Source organism: Papaver somniferum, unplaced genomic scaffold (genome assembly GCF_003573695.1).
Source record: "Papaver somniferum cultivar HN1 unplaced genomic scaffold, ASM357369v1 unplaced-scaffold_133, whole genome shotgun sequence".
Classification (NCBI taxonomy): domain Eukaryota; kingdom Viridiplantae; phylum Streptophyta; class Magnoliopsida; order Ranunculales; family Papaveraceae; genus Papaver; species Papaver somniferum.
The window spans coordinates 1,205,196-1,222,263 of record NW_020622492.1 but is presented as its reverse complement, the minus strand read 5'-3'; the positions used below and the strand labels follow the sequence as shown (position 1 = coordinate 1,222,263).

Here is a 17,068-nt window from a genome sequence, read left to right as displayed (position 1 = left end):
GAAATCAAACAATAACGGAAATAATGGCGAAAGAAGAAGCTATTTCATATCATTGAGTTCATATTTCGGGCTTTGAAATCGCCCCTAATCAAAGGATAACTTAGCTACTCATAGTCATAAGTTCTTCACAATAAAATATACGGCTTAAAATTGTTCAAAAGGAAAAGAAAAGTTGAGATTAAACCCAAACAGCAAACAAGTTGCTGATGTTTAGAACAGGTGACAACTTCTTCTCTCGTGATCAAAAGGTAGTTTTTTTGCTGTATTTATGCGCCTCTATATATCTTTTCTTCTCCTCCAATATCGTAACCTCCCACAAACCCAGCAATACTCAACATTCACCAACCTTACTGACTACCAAATTCGGATCCAAATTGTACCCAAATCTCCATATTTTGTAGCCTCTAAGTCACGTCCCAGCTACTGTCAAAAACTCCTTGCACACAGTCACTGAACCATTGCCAAATACCGTTACTTACCATTGGTTCACCTCTAGTGTAGAATTGCTGCGTGTTTGCAGTCATGTTCTCTAGCAAGCTTCTAGCTTCAGCAATGGTCTTGTTCGTAAGTGCACCACCACTTGCGGCATCGATCAATTGTATTTCATTAAAAAGCAATCCCTCATAGAAATATTGAATGACAAGTTGATCACTGATTTGGTGATGTGGATATCTAGCTAAAAGCTTCTTGTAGCGCTCTCAATACTCATAGAGAGTCTCTCCCGATGTCTGCACAATACCACAAATTTCCTTGCGATTCACTGCTGCTTTTGATGCCGGAAAATACTTCTCAAGGAATAACCTCTTCATCCCATTCCATGTGGTTATACTCCCAGGAGGTAAATAGTACAACCAATCTCCTGCAGAGTCTATAAGTGAAAACGTAATGGCTGTCATCATAGCCATATCACCATCTGAAGTTACTTGCTTCAAACTAGTCACAACATGGTGAAATTATTGCAAGTGATGGTTAGGATCTTCTCCCGCTAACCCACTGAATTTGGGAAACAAGTGAATCAATTGCGGCTTCAATTCAATGGTTCCATCCAGCTGAATACATAGAGCCTGCTGGTCAAGATTTGTAGAAGTGAGTTCCTTTAATGTTCTTGGAGCAGGTGGTGGAGCTCCCGTTGTGTTGTCTTCCTCTTTGTCCTCTCCACACATTCACCAATGAATTAGTACCTGAAATATAATTTCTAAAAGAGTGATTTAATAAATTGGAAATGTAACCAAATGCAAAAATAAAAACTAAGAATAAAAATAACAACGAAACTTGCCACTGCCTCCCCGACAGCGGCGCCACTCGCAAATAATAATTTCCTTACTTCTCTTTAAACTAACTAGTAGTATACGGACAAGCAGGTTCGTCCCAAGGGAGTAGTGGAGAGTCAAAAATTGTCAACTCAATTTCCGAATGAATAATGCAAGACAATATGGACAGAAATAAATGCAAATATGAGGATGAGAATGATCAAAGACTTTTTCTCGGTCACAAAACATGAATCTTATTAATATAGCTAGTTTCTCCAAAGTATCCCGTTACTAACAACCCTAGAATAATTAGTACGCTCGACTATTCCGTTATTATCTCCAAAATTCACCGGATACGGAAGCGCTCGACTTTCGGAGTCTACTTGTCTAGTTTCCTAAAAGAACGCTCTCTAGGTGTGACTTAAACTAATGCCTAAAGTTTTATGAGATAAGGTTATTCCTAATGATAAAAATCAAAAACATGAATTACCTACTAGTGTCATGAATTACCTACTAGTGTCATTCATACATACGGGTACTTAACAAAATCCCATCATCAATACCTATATATCGCTACTTGTACACGGAACATCTAGACAATTACGGGTCGAAGAAGTCTCGAATTAGCAATAGAATCATCAAACAACCATTCAATTTGCAACTTAAATGATTGAGAAACAACTCATAATCATTATTGGTACAGTAGAGAATGAACAATAATAAGACAATTGCAAGAAAACAGGTTTTTTAAATATCAATTATGAATCATGTTCGGACGTCGAAATCATCCCTAATCAAATGCAATTAGCAACTGGAGTTCATGGTGAAATAAAATAAAAATATGAAAACTGTAACAGCAAACCAAACTAGCAAACCAAGGCAGCAACATGTGGACTGGTGGAACTTATGCGAACGGGTGGTAGTATGGCGGCGGCGTATGAACTGGAGGTATAGACTGCAATTCTGGAGGTGGTCTGCTGTTTTTCCGTTGTTGCGAGTTGAAGTTGCTGCGAACAAGTGGAGTGCTGGTGATGGAAGCTGCTGTTATGAATGAAGGATGGAACTTGAACTCCAGCTGTTGTTGGTGATGTATGCAGGTGGTACTGGGAACTGGTGGTATGCAAGGATGGTGGTGAAGATGGAATTGTGTATGCTGGTGGATGCAAGCGGATATGCTGTGAGATGAATGTTATGCAGATGGTAGTGGGGATACAGATGGTGGTATGCTGATGGTATGAGAAGGTGGCGATGGAAGGGTTTGGAGAGGAGCAAAGCTCCTCCATGTAGGTGGTGAAGCAGTCGCAGGGGTATGAGATGTGTGTTTTCTGTAGGGTTAGGTCTTCTTTTATAGCTCATATCTAAACAGATAACGACCCAAGTCTCCCATTCATTCACAAAACTCTAATTCACCGCTTAATCTCTTTCATCCATCCACAATAATCAACGGCAGTAGTTCACTTTAATTCCAACTGACTTCTCGGCCAAACTAAGCTCAAAACTCGCTATGACTTCTTAATCCTTGGCAAGAACCCATCAGTACCATCGGTATAACATTGCAGATTGCGAAAACTCCTTCCTCAATCTTCTGTCATTCATCAAAAGGAACTAATAGCAGCAAGTCTTCTTTACTGTCTTGGCACCAAAACTCTGTTCAGTCCAAATCAAACCCAATCCTCTTCCTCCAAACTGAAAAGAAAATCCACTCTGTCTGGTTAGTAAATTGATGGCAGCAACTTATCTTCAGACCTAACTTTCCGGTCACAAAATAAAACCCAAAACTGTATATAACTCACGCCAATAATTCCGCGTTGTTCTGAAACTCAAAACTTGTTCTACACCCTTGACAAACACCCACTAGACCCTCAAGAATCATGGCACACCGGCAGCAAAGAAAATAGGCAGGAAGACTGGTCACAACTAGCTTGAAATGTGAAGAACTACTCGTTCAGGCCTTTCTACAAACAACCTGTGTGCAGTTTGCTGGTGGCACATATGGGAATCACTGTTGATTTCCAAGACATTTGTATCTCTTTCCCTGCAACCTGAATTCATACAAATATACAGCAACTCATTCTTCCTAGACCACTGGGAACTATTTATCATCATCAATCTCCACCAATTACTGCCAAATTAAGTGGCAGTTAGCTTCATTCTCCTCCCTTCGTTCAGATCCCAAATGTGAAGAACATCCAATTTGTTGTCAACTTCTAATTTTAACTCAACCCAACCTTTCTAGCCTTGTTAGAGATCCAGCCCCCATCAATCTTCTCAGTTAAGTGACAGCAACGTCTTCCCTGTGTTTCTCGGTAGCAGTCTCTGTGTATCTGTTAACTCTTCAAACACTCAGCTCCGCATTCTGCTGGCCCTTGGAATCATGTCCTAACCCTTAGAAACGCTCAACAAACCTGAACCCATGTTGCAGCAGGGGGGAAAGAGCTTTGCAGCAGTGGCTTCTTGGTTCAAGGAGGAGAAAGTGAAATGTGATACTGGCTTGCACGACCAAGTTAATAAAGGAGAAGGTGCCCCTGAGAAGAAAGTAGGCGTTCTTTAGTAAACTGCAGCTGGAATTCAGTGACTGCCCTGAGATGGAATCAGGTGATCCAATAATTTCTGCTTTCGATGCTTTAAAGGCATGTGTCCTGCTGTGTTTTGAATCGGTCGATGCCTAAGCTTCTCGAGCAATGAATTGAGCCTCTTTTTGCCCTTTTACCTTCTTTCTTGTTGCATGACTCTAAAATACCTATTAAATGGGAACGAAGCATAATATATGAATAATACAAGAGAATAACCAAAAAAATCATAAGAAATTGACATTCGGAAGATGTATTTTAAGCACTTATCAACCATGGCCTATCACCGCCACCAACACTTCAATGATTTCCATATCCAAGCTCTTTCCAAACTCAAACTTTAATTTGTAGCCGGCCTCTTCCTGTCAACGTCTGTCGCCGCCATCGCTGAATCTCACGAGAATAGCCAGACTAACCCACGACACCTCTATCCATCTTCTGGAACTAGCTCCACCAATCACCGAACACAATTCAATCCACAACAAACCAACATCAACAATTGTTTCCACCATCATCAGCATCACCAACTAGATTACTGCTACAGCAGTGAGGGTCGACCAAAAAAAAAGAACACGACTGAAAACTAACAAGTGAATGATACATGCAAAAGAAAAAACAAAGCCAGAGAGAACATGTCCGTGATAATTACTACAATTTTTTCTTCGAGGCATTTTTTCAAACATGTTGGATGAATATTGTTTTCTTCCTTTTTTTTTGGCACATGAGAGAAAATTTGATTAGGAGTCATAAAAAAGAGATACAAAATCTGTATTAGTCAAATTGACACATTAGTTTCATGACAGTTAAAATCTTAACACACCCACTTTTCAAAATCACTCATTCACTTAAAATTAGGATACAAATTACATTTTCACTGTTCATAGTAATAGAAATCAGGAAGGACGTTGGTTAACAACCCCATACCTTTGACTAGATTCAACTCAACATTAAAAGATTAAAAAATAAAAGAGCTATCTGATGTCATTTTGCGTCGTGTTCGTTGTATATGAAATTCTCGTTAGTGTCCTTTAACAAAAGAGAAGTATCAAAAAGTGGTTTATGGGTGTCAGGTTTTAACCGAACCGCAACTCCATCCTGTTATCCAAAAGCTGAAGAACAACTTTGTTTTTTTTGTGATAGATGATCAACCCTGATAGCACATAAATTCTTCAAATGTAGCATTTTTAATGGTACAAACTAGTGATTCCTCAATTATTAATTCACATGTAAACGTGGGTTTTGAAAATGAATGGAATCTAGTTGTCATAATTATCAAAATATGAATGATTTAGCAAAAATAGGAAAATTGCAAAAGCGATTTTGATTTCCTGATTGATTGATCAATTCTGATCGATGTAATGGATATCGTAAAAAATATTAAACTGTTACTCTGTTTCTTTGACGAGACTTGAATGGAATTCACAATCAATTTAGTTGATTATCTCAATTTGAATGTAAATTTGATGAAATTGCAAAATCCAAAAAATCAATTTCAATTTCTCTGCACATTTGTTGTGACGGACAATATTGGTTTTTTTCATCACATAGGGTGTAGATACCATATCCTGCATCGTACACGTGGACGGTGATTAGAAGCTGCAGCTGGATATAAGTATACAACAACACATACTGAATCTTTTCCAAGTCTGTTTAGAATCTAAGCTAATGTCATTTTGGTTATAAATGAGTATCACTTTTCCCTATAAGACAGAGGAGAGAAGAAGGACTTTTTGGTCGGCTGAAAAGAGGAGAAAGATTGACTGTTTTAGTATCTTCGTTCCATACATTCTCTCACTCAATATCCTCACTGGACTTCATTCTCATCAATGGATTTCATCAACCTTGTAACACCAATGAATAATAATACTTACCTTTACCTTCCCGTGGACGTAAACACTCGTTGCCGAACCACGTATATGCTTGTGTCAGTCTTTACTTAATCTTTTTGCACTTTACATTTTTGCTAATGATTTCTATTTACATTTTATTTCATCTATTGATTCATCATTTTACTTAATTGGTTGTGATACTAGACAAATGGTATTCACAATTTGGCGCTAGAAACAGGGAATAAATAAGAATTTATTCTACCTGTTCCAGATCCATTATCTTTCAAGCTTTTCTTTCTGAAATTGGTATACAATTTTACAAATTTTTAATCTACTGTCCTTGAAAACGATTTTTTTTATCTAAAATTGGTATTGAATTTTACAAATTTTCAATCTATTGTTCTTGAAAATGATTGAGTAATCACTTCGTTTGGACTTGATTAAGCATATTACCCGTGCAGATCTTTATATGCTTTTTGAAATATTTTGATGAAACCCTTCATTTTCATTTTCCTGAGTCTCTAAAAGGGGTCTCCACATTTTTCAATATATTTTATCCAAAAACAGCTTTTAGCTGATGTTTACTTAGATACGGCTTAGTTCCTGTGTACTGAATGAATTTTGAGGTGATAAAATGTTATACAGATTTATCATATTTGTTTTCTAATTATAAACGAGCTTTGTATTCAACTTTTAAACATACGTCTGACCTGTTTGAGAAAATGGTTCAATAAACCCATCAAGTTTAGATCTGATTTCTACCTGATCTTTGGATTTGTTTCCACTAGTGGTACTGTTTGATTTTATCGTTTTTCCAAAACTCTATCGTTTTCATGTTGGGATCACCGGTTTTTCTTCCAATTATTTTTGACGTGCAGGGACTACACACCGACGATGTAATTCAGACCCACTCAACGATGCTGCAAAGGGAGTGGGTTCATGATTGGACTGATTGTCTGCTGAAAGAAATAGAGCACACTATGTAAAGCTGCTACATACCATAGCTGTTGCTTCCATGATGTGATTGGTTGCACTCATTTGGAGGAGGGGAGCAGCAGTTCAAGCTCAAAGCTCACTCGAAGTACAAAGCCAACGACGATAATGCAACTCTGATTCTCAACCCGATGCTGTTGCTACTAGAATCAAAGTAGTGATGATGTTGCTTTGGTCTGACAATGAGAGTCCTGGTCAGTCCGATGATGTTGCTCCGCTTCGAGCAGCTCCGACCCAAGGTAGAATACGAAGCTAAAAGACCAAAATCATCACCTATGACAACAATTATATCTCCAAACTCGTTCAACTCAAGGAAATGCCAAGATAAAGAATGATGGAATGTGACTAAAGGCTTCGGTCCCACAACCTAATGATATAGCTTTGGTCCCATGTCCAGATGATGCAGCTCCAGTCAAGTTAGCTAAAAGACAATATTCAAGTAACCAATGATGATATAAGGTCTGTCAACGATGATGGAAAATCCTTCGACGAAGATGGGGCAAAGTCCTACAACGATGATCTTAAATCTTATTGTAGTTTTGAAAATCCTAATACTACATCCAATGAATCTCAAACACACAAACGATAACTAAATAAACAAGAGAAGAACAAGAACACAAGATATACGTGGTTCGGCATGATTACCTACGTCCACGAGGGTGAATGAATGATCTTATTAATCGACTCAAGGTTACAAATGATGATTCTTACTAGCCAACAATCTAATCTCTCCAAGGTATTCTTAGTGTTCTCTCCATCCTCACAGATTACTTGTCTTCAACTCTTTATAGGCTAACGTGATGGTAAATCCAAATTACAGTGTGAGTCACAATACATCTTCCTGGATGTCCTGGTCGGGTGATGAGTGTCGTCCCTTCTGAGATGCTGACCCGAGCTTGGTGAACGTGGCTCCCGATATCCTTACACCCGATGTTGGCTTCTTGACGTCATATGATCCAATGTCGCCCTTCATCCTGACCCGATGTTGTTGACGCTCGGTCCCACTTTGACCAAATTCTTCTTATCTTCTCTAGCAACCCTGTCAGAGCATTTATTACTCTAGCGTCCGGCAGACATCTTTCATCACATCCGAGTTTCCCCTTTACATGTGCTGGCTTCTTGGGCTCTTCTGGGTACCTCTATCTTCGCGCCGGGTTTTAAGAAGATGATTTGATGCTACGCTCCTTCCCTGACCTTGGTACGACATAGCTTAGGATTTCTCCACCTGGGTCTGTGGGTTATTTACACCTACATTTATGCCCCTTCTTTCATTCGTGTGCCCGACATGAGGTGAAGAAACCACTTCGACTCCCACGACCCTAGCCATGCCGCATTTCCCTCCATGCAGTTCCCCATTATCATCACCTTTATGACCTGCTACTGTCTCTTCCGGTTGTAACCGCTCGTGCTATAAATTCAATAGTTAACCCTGTTTTTCATTCATTCATTTTTTAAGAGCGAGTACTCTTTCTTTTTCCCTGCCTCCACCATCTCTCATCTGTTGCTGGTTCTTTCACTATTTTCACCGCTAGTTTTTTTTTTCAAAACCCTAGTCTTGTCTAGGTCTTGTTACTGCTGCCATCGTTGTGGTTTTTTTGCTCTTTACCGTCTTCCTTCGATCCCATACTTTCCGCTTCCCGTTTCTTCTCCTTCTCTTTGATGGCTTCCTCAACTCCTTCAATGACCGAAAAAAGGTGTGTGAGTTATACTTTTTCCGATGAAGATGTTGTTCCTCTTGACTCCTTGTTTATTGTTGATAGTCCTTCTCATCATGATTATCGTGCTCTTAACTCTATCTTTTTTGATGGTTTTCCTCCGTTTTCATGTAGGAATGACAAGAGAATTGCTAAGGATCTGACTAATGAATATTTCATCAACCAACTGAAGGATGACTACAACCTCCATGGTTATGACGTCAGTCTCGTGTCGGTCCAGAAAGGCACTCTAAAGAAGGAGGATGTCGAGAAGTTTTCCCATTCGGCCGAGTGCGACCATTATCACCAAGGGACAGCTTGGGCTGCGTCTTCCGTTGTATGACCCAAGTTGCCCATTCATCTATGAAGTGTTGTCCCAAATTCGTCCGTTCCATGCTCGTGCTCAATGGAACGGTAATACTTATCGCCTCATGGCTGAGTGGGAGAGGCGAGGAAGAGGTGAGTGCTCTCCGACTCCTTGGTCGAGCTACGACCCTTCTCAGGCGAGCGAATACACTTCTTCCATCTTTGTTGGCAACTACCGGAGTGGGACTGCTAGTAATGGTGATCTCGCTGGTTTCGCTGCTAGCCCTCACCGGCTTAAAGTTCCTACTGGCAATTTCAAGAAGTTGATGCTGGACGAGGATCCTTAAGGTGGCACGAATACTAACAAGAATGCTCGCCACACCAGTGATGTTTCTTGGGATCGGGTTCCCCTTTCCATTCGTGGTCCTATTTTGAGTGGCAATCTTCCGCCTCCTAGATTTCCTGATGAACCCTATCCATTCTGGGTGGTTAACGCCAATCGGGTAAGTTATTTTATTTGTTTTATTCGTCTGTTTGGCTACCCGGCTCGGGTGATCAACAAGATCTTTATTTGCCCATTTTTTTGTAGCCTAAGTCCCAGAGCAGTCAGACTTGGGATTCTACTACTCGGAAGAGAGGTTCTAGCACAAGGGTTAAGGAGGAGCAAGTAAAGGTAACAAATATACTTCTTTATCTTCAGTATATGTACTTTCCCCTATTCGTTGCCTTCAATGGGTCTGACGATGAGTCTTGTTCAGAGGTCCAAGGCTGATGAAGGGGGTGTTGAAGGTTTGTCTGCCAAAGATGGTGAGGATCCCGATGATCGGCTACCCTTATCTCATTTCCTGAGGAAGTCACCTAAGAAACCTTCTGAAGTTTCGTCTACCATTGTAGGTTGTAAGTCCGATGGAATGGGTAAGGAGTCTAAGGGCGAGGACCCTGCCCCAAGAAGGAATGTGCCCCGACAATCTACTGGACCATCTGCTGGTAAGGGTGTTGCCGTGACTGGAGCTAGCATTATTGTTGTGATGTCCGACGACGATGATGACGAAGAAATCTTTAGTATGGAAGATGAAGTTGATGGTGTGGACGAAGGGGAGGAGCCGAAGCAAACAGAGGAATATTCTGGAATGGGCCCTTCCCCAGAGGATGAGGTGTTGGAGAATCTCCTCCCTGTTTATCCTGCCTCGAGCTCGTGTGGAAATACCTTTTTTACCTTCACGGGCCCTGTGTGCGACTCACTGGGGGATCTTACTTCTCCATAGTTTAGCTCGTATTCTGCTGATCAGATGATTGTGGTTGTGCCCCTTTATGCTGGTTTGAGGAATACCTTTAATGCTATGGTAAGCCACTTCTTGTTGACTGTATAATTGATGCAAAAATATTATGGCTTCCGTTTAATGATCGGGATCAAACTACTCTAGATCGCAAATCGGTCGCTGCTGGAAGCTTCCATCCGTCAAAAGGAACCGGAGACCATGGAGAACCTTCGTATCCAGTTGCAGTAGGTGCAGGAGCGAGCCCTAGGGTTGGATATACATCTTGCTGATGCTAAAGGTACTTCACCAAAATCTTGTTGTTATTGATTGAGCGAGTAGTGTCAATATCCTAAGTGTAGTATTGTTTTCCTAGCCGAGATATCTAGTCTAGATACAGACGCTTCTTCGGAGTATCGCCTAGTAAGGAGAAAGTTAAACATTGAGAAAGACCACGTCGATAACCTTCGCCAAAAAATTGTCAAGAAGGATGATAAGATAGACCGTCAGGATGCCGAGATCGAACGTCTTTAAGCCGAGTTGCTTCGCTATCAGAGGTTTGAGTATGTACCCGATGAGTTAGATAATCTTCAGGTGAGTCTATCTCGGGCCCAGAAAGTTGTTGCTGACAAAGGGTTATTATCCGATTCTTTGGAGAGTCAGTGTGACACGTTGAGGCTTCAGAACAGAGATCTTCACTGTGATCGCAAACGGCTCTTGAAGGAAAAAGATGCCACTGAAAGGTCTAATCAAGAATTAAGAGAGAGACTTCGGGGATTCGAACGGGTGTCCCAAGAATTGGAATGGACACAGGCTCAATTATCAGGTCTTCAATCGGCACATAATCGACAGAAAGCTTATTGGAGTGATCATAAGAAGTACTGCCCCACTAATGAGTTCAATGAGCGACATTATAACGAGTTGACCTCCAGAATTTCTAAACTTGAGAGTGAACTTTCTGAGTCCGAGGACTCTTTAACAATAGTTTTACCCGCACTGTCAGGTCTCCCTATATATTCTGAGATATCCCGAGCATTATTTGATATGATGTTTATCATAATGCTAATTCGTTTCCGTGTTTTTCAGTTGAGCAAGGTAAGGTTCAAGCTCTGGAGAAAAAAATCGTCTGGCTGAAGAAAAGTGAGGCCGAGTTGAACGAGAGAGTTTCTACTGCCGAAGCTTCATCTACTGAATCAGCTCGTCTACTTGTTGAAGCAAGGGAGTTTCACAAAGCTGAGCTTACCACAAAGATTACACAGGATGTGAAGGAATACATTTAAAAGAAGCAAGCCGAGCTTGCTGCTAAGAAGGCGAGCTCGGGGTCGATTCTGTCGAACGAGTAGGTAGACCTTTTGTAGTGCTGCGCCACTGTTGTGCCCTTTGCACTGGGCTATAATTCGTTTGAACACCTATAGTTTTCGAACATCTTTCTTTATAGGGTGATGCGTCGCCAATCGGTTGTTTTATCGTTCCTTGACATTTTTGTTTGTGTTGCTTGAATTATGCCTTGTTGTTCGTATCTGGTAGATTCATTGTTTCCTGCATTAGAATGTTTTACTAATAAGTATAAATTCTGTTTCTATCGAACACACTCAAAAGGGAGGGTCATCGGTCCCAATGTCATGTCCCGATTGAGGTATCTCATCACTTGTCATTTTGAGCTAGTGGAAGGGTACTTAGTCATTACTAAGTTCTATGTGCTGATCGTCATGGGTTAGTCATCAATCAGCTATCCCGGGAAAGTGATTTCGGCCACTTGCGATGAGGGCAACCTTTCAAGTGTAAGTAGGTTGCTTGGTCGGCAAGAACTCGATTCTTGACAACCTTCGGTAACTGGTTTCCAACCACCAGAACCCTTAGGCTACCTCGGAACTTGCACACTGCCACTGCCCCGAGTTCGAATAGCCCGTCGTGTGTAAGTCACCTCGGCACTTGCCCACTTCCATTTCCCCGAATTCGAATGACCATTCGAGTGTAAGTCACCTCGGCACTTGCCCACTGCCATTTCCCAGAGTTTGAACAACCATTCGAGTGTAAGCCACCTCGACACTTGCCCACTGTCGTCGCCCCGAGTACGAATGACCATTAGTCGGAGATGTCATATTCCCTACCTTTCTTGGTTTTTAAAGGAATTGAACGACATGGTATCATACCTTCTTATTCACCCCTCATGGGTGATATAGTTTCAAGTGTTGAGCGTTTCATGGTCCCGCTTATAGAGTCCCATCAGGTTTCAATATTTTATACGCTACTTCTCCCACTTTTGACACGATAGTATAAGTCCTGCCCCATTACGCCGCCAGTTTTCCACGCTTTCTGTCACGCTCATAATTGGTTAGTTCCTTCATTATTAACTGCCCCGATTGAAAATTCTCTTGGACGAACACGCTTGTTGTACTCTCGCTGCAATCACCTCTGATAATTTTCCACTTTCTGTAGGGCCATTTCTCTAGTTTCTTCCAAGTCATCCAGCTTGGCCAGTATTAGGTCCGCAGAGATGTTTCTCCTCCATGCTTCAGTCCTTATGGTAGGTATCATCGCCTCGGTTGGAAGGATGGCTTCAGTTCTGTATGTAAGCATGAAAGTTGACAAGCCGGTTGCTTCCCTTCGAGTCGTCCTGTAATCCCATAAAATGTTGTAAAGCTCTTCACACCATTCACAATACTCTCCATCCAGCTTCTTTTTTAGGTTATCTGCTACGGTCTTGTTTGTTATCTCGGCCTGTCCATTACTCTGGGGGTAAATGGGTGTGGCTTTTCTCTTTCAAATATTATAAGTGTTAAACAACAGGTCGATGTTCTTTCCCTGTAGTTTTCCATTATACGAGACGACTGCTGCTGGAACGCCAAAGCGACAGATGATGTGTTCCCAGATGAATCGAAACACGTCCTTGTCTCGAATATGTCTCAATGGTGTAGCTTCCACCCACTTGGTGAAGTAGTCTATAGCGATAATCAAATATTTTCGATGCCCCGACCTGACATGTAATGGCCCTACAATATCGATCCCCCACTTGGAGAAGGGCCATGGGATAACCACTGAGTTTAATGACACTGCTGGTGCGTGTATCTTCTTACCGAACTTTTTCCATTCGTCTCAAATTATTTCCATGTGTTTTGGTTCCTCATTCATGTGTAGCCAAAAATACCCCATAGTCTTGGCTCGGGCCGACAGAGAACGACCCGAGCTATGATTACCTGCGGCACCATAATGTAGTTTATTCAAGATTGAGTGTCCCTCTTCTTTGATTAAAAATATTAAGAGTGGTCCCAGATAGAATTTTCTGTACAGGACACTGTCTCATAATTCATATGCCTCCGCCTTTACTTTTCATCTTGTTGATCTCGGGTCGTCCCTTTGGAAGTGTTCCCGTCTCCAAGTATTCATGGATGGGCTTGCACCAATAACCAGCCTCATATTTATCGGACGTGGTTACAACCACGTACACCTTTGTGTCTATTATGTCTGGTATGGATGGCATCAGGACCCTCATGACTCGGATGCCTTCAATATTCGGATCTGTCAACATTGAGGCGATTTAGGACAAAGCGTCTGAATCAGGGTTTGGAACATCGGTTATCAAATGGTAGTGATGGCGCCTGGCAACTTTATCGAAATCAGGGTTTGGGACGCCGAAACCCTAGTTAGCGCTCCTTACTAAAATCGTTGTGGAATGCTCCTACGAACTCGAATTTTGACGGTTCTCCCCTCCATCTGACTGGAAAAGAATTTCCTATCTCCTTATGAGGGAATATTTAGGTTTTGAGCTCGTTTAGGAGGTGAAAACGTCCTGACAGTGAAACTCAGAAAGAATTTAGGAGGGATGTTGCGGGCCCGGGGTAGCATAGTCGCGCCAAGTCATCTGTTCTCGTTCATGGAGCAAGAAGGGAACTTTATTCTGTGCAAAACTCTAGAAACTCCATCCGTATGAAAATAGGTATTGACCTTCTTCTGTTTTCTGTTGCTCGTTTGTATCCGCGCTTTCGTCTGCAGTGTCTCTCCAGTGGATTCCAAAATTTACCAAACTCCATTGCATTCTTGGGACGGATGGATGGAATATATTCTCGGAAACGATCATGTCAGGTTTAATCTTGGAGATTGTGGTTGCGGTGTCAGTCCATCCTCGGCTTTAGGTTGTTCAGTGCCTGGACCTTCTGATCGTGATGACGATGTGTTGTGAATGCTTGTATGGTCGAAAACTTCTGGCGCCCCCGGGTGAAATAGGGAGACGTTCCGTTGCCGATATGCTACTATCAAGTCTTCCAGGACTTTGTTCCAAGCGACATCCTTCGAACCATCTTATGAATATTGGACTATCGTATGGAATGAGATGTGGTAAGAAGTCCCCAGTTATACTTCGGTTTGACCCGATGGAATGGATGAATATGTGAATGTATCTTTGTGGCGTGATCTTGAAGTCTTCGGTGTACATGTACGGCTTCGTGTTGAGAAATTCTTGCGGCTCGTGAAACTTCAACAGTGATGATGTTGAAATCAGAAATAACCTGGTTGAGGGGAGTGAAAGCGTCCCATGCTGGTAGTCCCCATGTGTATCCTATTTTCATTGCATCGCCTTGAATCCACCTCCACGTGATTTGGTACAAGCTTATAGTACTCTTCTGTATGTGATGCTGGGATGCTCAGGATATCGCATGGACGAAATATTCTAGATAGCGAAGATGTAGGAATGAGAGAGTTATGTTGTTTATCATGGCTCCCTCTGTTTCTCAAGAAAATGTTTCAGCCGCGTCTCTGGAGTTATCTCATAAGTCTTTGATGGTCGTCGATGGACTGCGAAGAGAAGTCCCCAATCGCATTTTTCTTCAGTTTCTGAAGTTGTTTTCCTCTGAGCAGGCTTGGGATCCTCCGCGGCCTTGTAAAGTGTTGAAGGAATCTTCTAGACAAAGAGGTGGTGATATTCTTGCGTTGCACCCTTGAAGAGTAGATGACCTTGTTGCGGCTATGGCCTTTTGGTTGACTGTGTGTTCTGAGCTTTGACAGTGAAGAGATTTCGTGTATATCCTCAGTCCTCAAGTATGGTTTACACGTTTCCATCTTTGTAGTGATTGTTGTTGTGGTGAAGCTCTGGCTGGTATCAACAAATGAGCGGCAACAATTCTTGGTAGCAGATGTAATCAGAAGAGACTACATTATCGTGGTAACAAAATAGGTTGGATGGAATTGTATGGGCATCCGTGGAAGTAAAAGGATTGGCTGGAGTTGTACGGGCGTCCGTGGAAGTAAAAGGATTGGCTGGATGTGTAAGCGAGCAAACTGTCCATGACTACGAAGATTAGTTGGTTGTGATCATGATCCTTTACATGGGGAGCGTGGTGGTACGACCCTTTGCAGGAAGAAGCGTCGTTGAAGCAGCTTCGGCTCTTGGAGAAGATGTTGAAACTTAAGAAGCGGAACGCTAAAGCCTCGTCTTCGATCCTGGAGAATCTTATGAAGAGAACGCTAAAACAGAGCGGCTGCTGGAGCGAGCGTTGAAGCGGAGCGGCTGTCGGAGTGATTGTTGAAGCGGAGTCACTGCTGGAGGATGTTGAAGCGAAGCGGATGCGTTAATCAGTATGATGTCAAACTGGACACCCTTCAAGTGAACAATGGTTAGGAGTCCCCAGTTCCATCTATCAATCGTGCTTTCCAGGAGAGGTTGGGGTTTGGGAACAGCTTCTCTGGTTGGAAATAGCTGCTTTCCTGATGCAGTGCGGTTGAGGGCTGCAAATATTCCTTGACGTTGCGCCTTGGATAAATATAGAATCTCACATAAATGTTTCATCATAGACTGCACGATTTTGCGGGCGAAGTCCCCAGAAATCATGCATCTCCTGACAGGGAAAAGAGTCTTTGTGAACTCAGGGGGGTTGCTGATTTTTCTTTACTTCGATTTTGGAGAAGTCGTTCCTGATCTTTTTGTGTAATGAAATTAGATTGTTGATTCCCTTCTACTGGGCGTTCAAGAGCAACGCTATAAGGATGCAAGCTGCTGGAGCAGGGAAGATGCAAGCTGCTGGAGCAGGAAAGATGCAAGATGTTGTAAAGATGCAAGCTGTTAGCGTTGGAAAGGATGCAAGATGCTGGCGCTGGAAAGATTCAAGCTGCTGTAAAGATGCAAGTTGTTAGCGCTGGAAGGATGCAAGTTGCTGGCGCTGGAAAGATGCAAGTTGTTAGCGTTGGATCAGCTTGGAATGGGCGCTGCCTTGGCGTGGACGCTGGCTTGGCATGGATGTTGTCTTGGATTTGGTATGGTGCGGACTATCGGCTGGGCATGGCGCGGACTGTTGGCTTGGCACGGCGCTGCTTGGCGTGGCGCGAACTTGTTCTTGCGGGCCGAGTTGCCTCTTTCCGTACGTAGCTCCAATAAGAAATCATTTCCTTATTCAAATTCCAAAAGTGTTATGCGTATGAAAGGGGTTGGCTCTCCTTTTCATCTCGTATCTTTGTTCTCACGTCCTGGTGTTAGCGGTAGCGTGGTAGCAATAAAGCGGGCAAGCATATTCCAGCTATGTACTCCAGCGTTTCTCTTTCAATTTGTTTTCTTGTGTTGGTGCAAACCCTAGCCATAGGTATGCCTTCCATAAATCTGTAGAAATATTGTTCTTCTGAACTGGTGTAAACCCTAGCCGTGGGTATGCCTTTCATAAACTTGTAGAAACACTTCGTCATAAACAATTCCTCTTCGAATATCACCGTAGTAACGTCGGCTACCTCATGAATAGTGACGGGTAATCATTATTATGCAAAGTAGGCACGTACGGGTAGGTGACTGTTTTTTTTTAAAGGCAAACAAAGTGCTTGGTTTATGGTTTTGATTTTCTGGACTTTTGGGTTGATAGACAAGTACTACCCCCGAGGGTTTTGGATTATTATTTGGAATGAACTGTTTTAGAATATTGATGTTTTTGGTTATGAATATAAGTGGCATGAGCACCCCAGGGAAGTCATGGAATTGTGAATGTTGTTCGATAGTAGAAAGCATGAAACACGGGAAAAATATGGCTATCGGTTTTTTATCTCCCCTGTGAAGATTTGAAGTAGTAGACCATGTATTTTGTCTATCAAGACTTACTCGGTTTTTAGGATCTCCTGATAAAAAGGAATCTCCCGGGTGTAAGACCGAGTTTTGTGGGAAGCACCGCCGTGACCGTGGAAAGTCCTCAGTCATCC

General features: G+C 42.2%; 1 long non-coding RNA gene across 1 annotated transcript; it reads right to left on the bottom strand.

Annotated features, from left to right (window-relative positions):
• Nucleotides 1-260: 260 nt before the first annotated feature.
• Nucleotides 261-3,712, bottom strand: LOC113333478. The gene is made up of 2 exons (XR_003352037.1): nucleotides 3,044-3,712; nucleotides 261-2,936 (listed from the first exon to the last, which is right to left on the bottom strand). It is a non-coding gene; the product is annotated as an uncharacterized LOC113333478 (long non-coding RNA).
• Between the last annotated feature and the right edge of the window lie 13,356 nt (nucleotides 3,713-17,068).